Consider the following 9,236-nt stretch of genomic DNA (forward strand, 5'->3'; position numbering starts at 1 on the left):
CTCCTCTTTCCCTTTCCCCTCCCTGAGTCTTAGATCTGCCATGGCTCCAAGGACATCTGCCATGGCTTTCCAAGGACACTGAGCGCCCTGGGAAAAGGAAGTCGCTTTCGAGCTTATGGCCCCTGTTGCCAGTCAAGAGCCTCCAATCTTCCCTTCTCCAAGTCCCCGTCCACCTCTTCTTTTCCTACAGTCTCTCCCAGGAATATTATCCATCCACTCCATAGCTCCATCAGGTGACCCCAAATAAAATCTGCCATCTACCGCGAATTTAGCACATCGTGCTAAGGCACAACAAAGCCTTAACTCACTTCCTCTTCACAACTCTCAGGTACTATTACTATCTTCATTTCCAGCTTCTTAGACTAATTAAGGAATTTGCACAGTCACACAGCTGAGAAGAAGCAGTGTCAGGATTTGAATTCATGTCTATCTGGCTCCAAGTTAACAATCTTAGGCTTTGTGCTAAGGCTCCTCAAATCTCCAGCCTCACCCCTAATTTCTCCCCTGATATCCAGACCACATTACTTCCTGGATATACCACTGGCTCCTACAAGGCAAAATGTTAAAAACCAAACCATCAAACCATCACAGCACCAAACCATCTTGACTTGATGATCTCTTACTGACAACATCATTCTTCTGAAAACTTGGATTTTGTTTGACACCTTTCTCTTCCTCATCTCCCACATCTAAGCAATCAACGTTTACAGACTCTATTTCTGAAATGCTTTCTAAATGTGACCCATCTTTCCCTTCTTACCTCACCTGCTTATTTGCGGCTCCTATCACCTCCCACCTAGACTTCTGCCACAGCCTCCTAATTGGCCCTTCAACCACTCTCAGAATTATTCCCCCAGAAGTAAAGCCCCAATGTCTATTGCCCTACTCAAAACCCTTCAGTGTCTCCCTGGCCTGTGGAATAAAAACTGAAGTTACCTTCACAGCCTAAGATTCAAAGTTTTCCACAATATGGCCTCACATTACTTTTTCAATCTCATCTCTTTCTGGGTTTCCCTCTAGCCCACTCATGCTCCAAGGCCGATCACGCCGGCCCCCTTTTCCGTGAAGCCCTTCCAAATGTCTGCAGCTTAATTCAGTCACCCCTGTACTCTCACAGTGCTTCCTCTGTAACCATTTGTGGCATCTCCAGGCTCCCTTTGCAGGAGTCCTAATACACGTCCTCCTCACGTCCCCAAGTGTGAAATTCACGTGACCCACTGTTGTGCCCTCTGTATCAACAGCCCTAAACTTCCTTGCATGTGTGTAACCAAAGAATGGGCATGAAAACCCTATCCTCTAGTGATACTGCAAACCCAACCAGTCAACTCGGTGGGCTTTGACTTTTATCATTTGCTTGGCTATCACTTGACTTTTATTACTTGATTGGCTAGCCTGAAAAGGAAAATTAGAGAACATGTCCATAATGCTGAAACTAATACCATTAAAGAATGTGTTAAAAATAAAGGGATACAGTCGCATAACTGTAAATATACCCAAAAAATCCACATTGATTTGTATACTTAGATGAATTGTGTGGTATGCAAATTATATCTTGATAAAGCTGTTAAAAAGTGAAGGGATAGTTAGTGATTTTATAATATTTTTAGCTCTCTGAGAACAGAATTCCTCCAATAACATCTAAGTTTTTTGTGTGATTTCTGGACATTTAGTACATGTTTTAGTACATGCTTTCAGAAATATATCATTTACAGAAATAATAGACTGCATCTGGTTTGCTATATCATCACCTCCACCACCCCAAACTATTATATCATCCTAGTTCCTCATTACCTGTGAATCTCCCTGCTGTGCCTATTACAGAGCTTTGAACAAGGAATATTAAACCAGGGAATTTCCCTAGCGGTCCAGTGGTTAAGGCTCCACGCTTTCACTGCCGAGGACACAGGTTCAGTCCCTGGCAAGGGAACTAAGATTCCGCAAGCCACCTGGTGCGGCCAAAAAAAAAAGGGAATATTAACTGAATCCTGAATCCGGTGGTCCCTGCCTGAGGGTAGCCAATGCTTATACCACAAATATGCACCTTCAGAAAGGACATGAGAGAGTAGGATCAGATCAGCCTTGGAGGAGGGAGGGAAGAACTGTATAAAGAGAGCTTCTAGAAAGAGGCTCTGGGACAGCCCCCTCCCAGCCTTCCAGTTCCGACCCTACCCTCTACCATCTTGGAAAGTGTGCCTATACACTCCACCCACACACATTCTCACACATGCCGCTGGCAGGTGAGGCTGTGCAGGCTGTGCACTGGAGTGCGGGAACTGATTTCAGCCAAGGGCTTCATTGCCAAGCCTTGAGTAAACCAAGAGAGGGTGCCCTTTACCAGCCAGGAGAGGGTATCTTTTTGTAACTTGCACAAAAGCACCATTTTGCTGGCAGCGGTCATGCTTAACACACGGTTCTACTTGCACCACCTAGTAGACACAACCAACAAGAACAGACCTTGAACTGGCTTCTGTCCCATACAGGGAGAACTCCCAGAATGCATACCATTCACCTACCTGCAACCTGAGAAACAGGTCCTGCCTTAGACCGCAAAGGACAAGGAGGCACCCCTCTTGGCCTGTAGGTCTATATGAACCAATCCTCACCAAACTTCAAAATGGAGCCTCCTTTCTCTTCTAGGACTGAAAATAGGCCTTGGAAAAGCCGTCTCCATTATCCTTCACAGCAGTTTGCAGTACACAGCATTAAATTCTGTTCATGGGATGCCAAATAGTTGGTCAATTCATTAAAAATGCAGTCATTCATGCAGACCTTTGGTCTTCACACAATGCTAGTCACCCATCTGACAAACTTGACCAAATGGATTCAGCATTTTTTGGTCATGAAGCCCTGATCTGTAATAACAGGGTGGTAAGAGATAGGAAAGAAAAGGAAATGATAAAAGGGTTTTTGAAAGCAAGTAATGCCATTGTCATTAGATTCGTAGGCATAGCTCTGGATGTTGGGATTAATGCCGCCTTTTCTTTTGTAAAAAGCAGAGTGGGTGAGCACAACCCCCTAACCCGCCCTTGGCTCCTTGCCTCCCTGTAGGCCAGCCCCCTCCCTCCACATCCTGGGTCAGAACTAACTCGGGGAGAGGGCTGAGAAAGTGTCAAAGGAGCAGGACAAGATCCGAGCAAGCGGTGAGAATTCGAGTCCTCCGCAAGGAGCCCAGGAATAATGCAACCAAATTCATTCACCAGGGAGTTCTTTAAGTGGCTCTCAAACGGCACCCATCACATAGGAAAGCCTCCGCGTCTCTGCAGCGAGCACAATAGGTACCAGATGAGTCACAGGCACCTTGGATTTTTAGTTTGCATCTAAATAAGCACTTTATATTTGCAAAGGGCTTTCCAGTCATTTGCAAAAAGCTTTCTCCTTCAACCATTCCGTGAGGGGAGTCCACGGAACTAAAGATTTATTGAGCCCCCTGTCTGACCAAATAAAAGGTGGTGAAAAGCAGTCCTCACAGAGCTCGGGGGCTCATTAAACCCAGGCGGGGAGTTAGACTCAGGTCCTCCCACCCAGCCCAGCCTCCTCCCTCCCCCACTGCCGCTTCCCCGGGACGCACCTTCCTCTTTTCACACACACACACACACACACACACACACACACACACACACCCCTCCCACTTGGGGACAGGGCCCCAGGCAGAGGTCGAATTCTGTGAGGATCCTGAAACCTTCAGCAGTGACAAGCCCACAGACCCCCGTCACAGAATTGGGAGTCATAAAGGGCATTAGAGTTTAACTCATTTGTGCAGAAATGAGTTAAACTAAATGCCCCCACGGGGACCCGTAGCCTCTTAGGTCTGAAACTAGAACCTGAGTCTCCCAACTCCCACACCACCGGTCTGTCTGGCCCCTTCATTGGTGGAGGCGGGGATGTGACACCGAGCGAGGGGCCTCTGGCCATGCCAGCACCCAGTTCTCTAGCTGCTATTTCCTGGGACTAAATCAGTCACATTTCCTTTGTCTTCAATGCCCTGGCTACCTCTCTGCTAATCCTAACTTGAGTGAATCTAAAGGCAACAGCGGTAGAAATATCTACCATTTCCTTAGCATGTACTACGTGCTGGGCACCAAGAGCTTGTCATTATTGCTAACCTTCACGACATCCCAGCAAGGTAGGTGTATTACCCGCACTCTACAGGTAAGGATTCTTAAGACTAGACTGTGTGGGTAACCTTGCCCAGACCACACAGCTGGTAGGTGCAGGAGAGGGGATTCAGCCAGCCTCTTTCTACTCCAGCTCACTGCCTTTCTCAGAGGCTTAGCCTACTCTGGGCCCCTAGCTCTGGGTCACACTGCCTGGCTGGAAATCCTGGCTCTTTCACTTAATAGCAACGTGAACTTGAGCAAGTGAGTTAACCTCTCTGGGCCTCAGTTCCCTTACCTGTTTAGGGGAGATCAGAGCAAAAGTGTTGTTATGAAGAGTAAATGAGTTAATGTTTGTAAAGGACTTCGAACAGTCGCCTGGCACCTAGAAAGTGCTGTATACTTGTTTGTTTGAGAAATAAATAAATTTAATGTCCCCTGATAATCAGGAATAAGGGGCAGACCCCCCTAAACTCACTGATATGAACAATCACAGATCCCTTGGGCTAGCACAATAATAATGACAATAATAATAATACTGTTTTTTGAATGCTTAAGATGGACCGGGCACTGTGCCAAAAAACTTCCCAGAGATCATCGCATTCAATACGCATAACAGCTCTATCAGGCGGGCTCATTATCCCCCTTGTGCGATAAGGGAACTGGGTCTCAAAGAAGTCACATCTGTGGTCCAGGTCACAAGGTTCAGCGGCAGGCCAAGCGGGATTCAGACGCTAATCAGTCTGTTTCCAACGTCCATTGACTTACCCACTGAGCACACTGCCAGCGCTCCGGCCACGCCAGAAAAGACCCAAAAAGCTAGGAGCTCAAAGGGAGGCGGGCTGGCTGGCCGGGCAGCGATTGGGCAGCACGCGCAGCGCGCGCTCGCGCTCTGACCGAAGACCCGGAAGAGCCGGGTGAGCGCATCGGGCCCACGCCCAGCCCTGCCCTGGCCTGCGGTCGGTCATCTGCGATCGATTCGGGAGGAAATCAGAGGCTGAGCAGTCTGCTTGAGTTGGAATTCAGGCTCCCTGCAGGGCTGCAGGAACCAGGGGGGCCGAGCTTTCCCTCCCCGCCTCCCCACTGGGGGCCTGGAGAGCCCCCAGGTGAGCCGTGAACTTCTCACCCCGCCGCGCTGGCTGGGTTCTTGCTGCATTCTGGTGCCCTCCGATGGCCAATGCCGGAACAGCCTCTGTGTTTCAGCCCCGATGGCAAGCTTCCTGGCGTTTTTCACCCTAGAAACAAATTTGGCGGGGGGGGGGGGCGGGGGGGTCTCATTTATTCTAAAAGTTTAATCACGTTTTAAAACTAAGAAGAAAAAATATATAAATGTAACAGTGCTAAATGTAGTCTCATCTCTCACTTCTTACCCAAGTTAACAAGCTTTGACACAGAAATGTTCCGTAAGGCAGACTTTCTCCAACTTGTCTAATCTTATAAGATGCACTTGCTTGTTAAAAATACAAACTTCTGGAGTGGAACAAGTATCCAAGGGTGTGGCCTTGGAATATGTGTTTTAACAGGACCCCCAGGAAATTAATACAATCAAGCTAATTGACTGGGAAACAGTTCTGGGTAGCCGCGATGCTGTCGAAGTACAAACCACCTTTCAGTGCCACGTTTCCTGAGGAAGCCCTTGTCCCCTGTAAGGCCTCAGAGACTTGCAGTGCCCTTGGCAGGGAGCAGGGCACCCAGGAGAGACCTGGCCTCGGAGACTGCTACCACCAGCTGTGGGAACTTGATTTCATCATGTAACCTCTCTATGGCCTTGATTCCTCCTTTATAAAATGGAGCCAATGCTCCCTACACTTACTGACTCATTGAATTAATGGGAGTCTCCAAGAAGTTGCTGAATATTAAAGCGGATCTAGGAAAGTGTGCAACATTCAGTGGTGGGCTTGGAGTCCCACCATTTGTAATGGCTAGTGGGAACTGATTGGCAAAATTTTAGTTTTTTGAGCAGGTTATTAAACCATTGGTGTAACTTGAAGTGGACAATGGTGGGAGTATTTGTGCCACAGAAATTGACAAATGGTATAAATTAGGGCTTTTTTTCACCTGCAGAGCCCATTGTTAGGCACTTAGCAGCACACTACCAAATTATGGAATGGTCAGGTTCTTTTACATCCAAGGTCATTATGTAAATGAAGGCCAACAGGTCTGGACAGGAAGAAGTGTGCCATACCTTTCCTTCCTGACCCTCATCAGCTGTTTGGCCAGGACAGCTGCGGGGCTTCAAGCTCAGCCTCTCCTCCACGGTGCCTCAGGGATCACTGCTAAGGGCCAGACCCTGGTTGACATATTTGACGTGAAGCCCCAGCTCACTGCCCCAGCAGTCGGAAGTCCTGAGAGAGTGAGAGGCCTGGAGGAGTGCCAGGTGCTACTTGCCCTGCTCCTTCATTGCCAAGTTAGGGATTCAAGGGAGGATCCATAGTGTATGTGCATCAGGAGAAGGGAACTGGGTTGTCATGGGCCTTCCTTGAGGTTGGTGGTGGGATCGTAATTTGACCTTATTAAATAAGGACTCTATTTCTCCCTCTTGACAAAGAAGCCACCTCTGTCACATGTTAGGGTGCCAAGGCTAAGTTCTGCAGAGTCTGCCTCCATCCTAGCCCTCAGAGCTGACTCTCAGGCTGCTCTTTGGGGATACAAATGTTAACACATGAACTCTAAGGCCAGATGCATATGAGGCAGATGAGTCAGGTGGCTGGCATATATAGGAGGAGCGTTGGGGAGCACTACCCCACCCCCTGCAGCCCAGGGTCTGTCCTTCCCTTCCTCAGCCCCAAGTCTTGAGGTGCACAAGAGGAGCTAAGGGGGTTCCTGCTCTGCATCTGGCCTCCAGGTTCCCTGGACCCTGACGAGACAATGAAAAATTGAGCATATGTACTGTTTACAATTGCCAAGACATGGAAGCAACCTAAATGTCCATCAACAGATGAATGAATAAAGAAGATGTGGTATATATACACAATGGAATATAGCTCAGTCATAAAAAAAGAATAAAATAATGCCATTTGCACCAACATGGATGGACCTAGAGATTATCATACTAAGTGAAGTTAGACAGAGAGAGACAAATATCATATATCACTTATATGTGGAATCTAAAAAAAATGATACAGATGAACTTACTTACAAAACAGAAACAGACTCACAGACATAGAAAAATACTTATGCTTACCAAAGGGGAAAGGTGGATGGGACAGATAAATTAGGAATTTGGGGGTAACATATCCACACTACTATATAGAAAATAGATAAAGCAAGGACCTACTGTATAGCACAGGAACTATACTCAATATTTTGTAATAACCTATATGGGAAAAGAATCTGAAAAAGAATGTATATATAACTGATTCACTTTGCTGTATACCTGAAACTAACACATGGTAAATCATCTATACTTCAACAATAAATAAATAAATAATAAATAAATAAATAAAAATTGAGCATATGTAGACCCAGCTATATATATTAGATCCCTTGAGCTGGGCTAGGATTACAATTGTCCTCTTATTCTTCCTCTTATGAGGAAGGAGGACTTCAGAGTCCATGAGGCAATCGGTCAACAGCTTCTCACTACTTGCTTTGTACAAGGACCTATATGGAATACCAAGGCTACAAGATGATTTGAGCCATTAAGTAACTTAAATCCTATGGGGTCTATCTCTCTCCAGCCATGAGGCGAGTCCAATAATGCATGCAGAAGGGCGATGTGATTGATTGGCATAGGAGTGCTAAGCATTCAGAGTTAGAGGTCTCTGTAAGATAGAAGGACTGGGAAGGTTACTGGAGAGCTGATCTGGGATTAAAGGAGAGAAAAAATGAGCTACCCAAGGAAGGAAAAGGGATAATGGATTGAACAAAGACTGTTGAAGATAACCCATCACTAGGCCAGTATGGCTGCAGTTATATGTAAGCGTCAGGGTCCAACGCGAGGTCAGGTTGGCTGCGCAAGTTGGGGTCATGTTGAGGAAGGCTAAGTATAGACGTTGTATTTGTTTTCTGTTGCTGTGTAACAAATTATCACAAATGTAGTGACTTTATATCCGTTTTTAATCTCACAGGTGAAAAAGTCTGTGCACTGTGTAGGTCGGTTCTCTGCTAAGGGTCTCACAAAGCTAAAAATGAGGTGTAGGCTGACTTGTGTTTTCATCTTCAAAACTTATTCAGGTAGTCAGTAGAATTCAGTTCCTTGCAGTTATAAGATTGAGGTTCCCACTTTCTTGGTGGTTGTCAACCAGGGGCTGTTCTCAGCTCACATAGGCCTTTTGCTGTTCCTTGCCAAATGATCTTTCCCCAAACATGGCATTTTGCCCCTTGCAGTCCAGGAGGATAATTTCTCATGCTTTGAATCTCTCTGAATTAAGGAAGGGCTCAGTCTCTTTCAAGGGCTCACCCAACTAGGTCAGGCTCACCCAAGATAATCTCCTTTTTGATTTACTCAGTCTGTTGATTTGTAATCTAATCACAGGATTTCTTCTAGTTCTACAGTACATAAATCTTGGGGGCCATCTTAGAATTATGCCTATTTCAGACAGTTTTCATCTGAGTGGGGGGAAACATGGGGTGAGGTGGACATGATGAAATCTCTTCGGGGACTTAGCAATAGGAGACCAGCCAGGATGCTGTGGCCATCACAGAGAAAAAGTGGTAGAAAAGAAATGCATGGATAATGGGGACGTTACCATAATGGGTATATTTACAGGACCTGCTGTCCTTCTGTCTAAAATGTTCTTCTACCTTCCCTCATGACTGGCTCCCTCTCACCCCACTCATTTTCCTACCTGCTTACGTCGTTTGCCCCTTCTTTACATCCTCCACTATCCTTAAACACAACACCCAGCTTACTTCCTTCGTGATACTCATTTTATATTAGCATTTTTTTCATCTATCTACTCCACTTAACTCCCAGCTCAGTAAGGACAGAGACAATGTCCCATTTGCACATCTCTGTATTTCCAGAATAAGACCTGTATATATATAGTAAGAACTCAATATATATTGAATGAATGAAAGACTAAATGAATGGGTGAGCAAATGATATGGAAGGGCCAAAGAAGAGTCAAAAAGCCTGAGTGTTGGGTGTGGATGTCTGGAAGAAAGGCAGGAAGTGGAAGCAGATTAAGAGATGTAGGG

General features: G+C 46.2%; 1 protein-coding gene across 2 annotated transcripts in view; it reads left to right on the plus strand.

Annotated features, from left to right (window-relative positions):
- Nucleotides 1–9,236, plus strand: part of DRD3 (dopamine receptor D3) — a 37,300-nt gene that overhangs the window by 12,495 nt on the left and 15,569 nt on the right. The window lies entirely within an intron of this gene.

The sequence above is a fragment of the Lipotes vexillifer genome, unplaced genomic scaffold (assembly GCF_000442215.2).
Source record: "Lipotes vexillifer unplaced genomic scaffold, Lipotes_vexillifer_v1.1 scaffold1674, whole genome shotgun sequence".
Classification (NCBI taxonomy): Eukaryota; Metazoa; Chordata; class Mammalia; order Artiodactyla; family Lipotidae; genus Lipotes; species Lipotes vexillifer.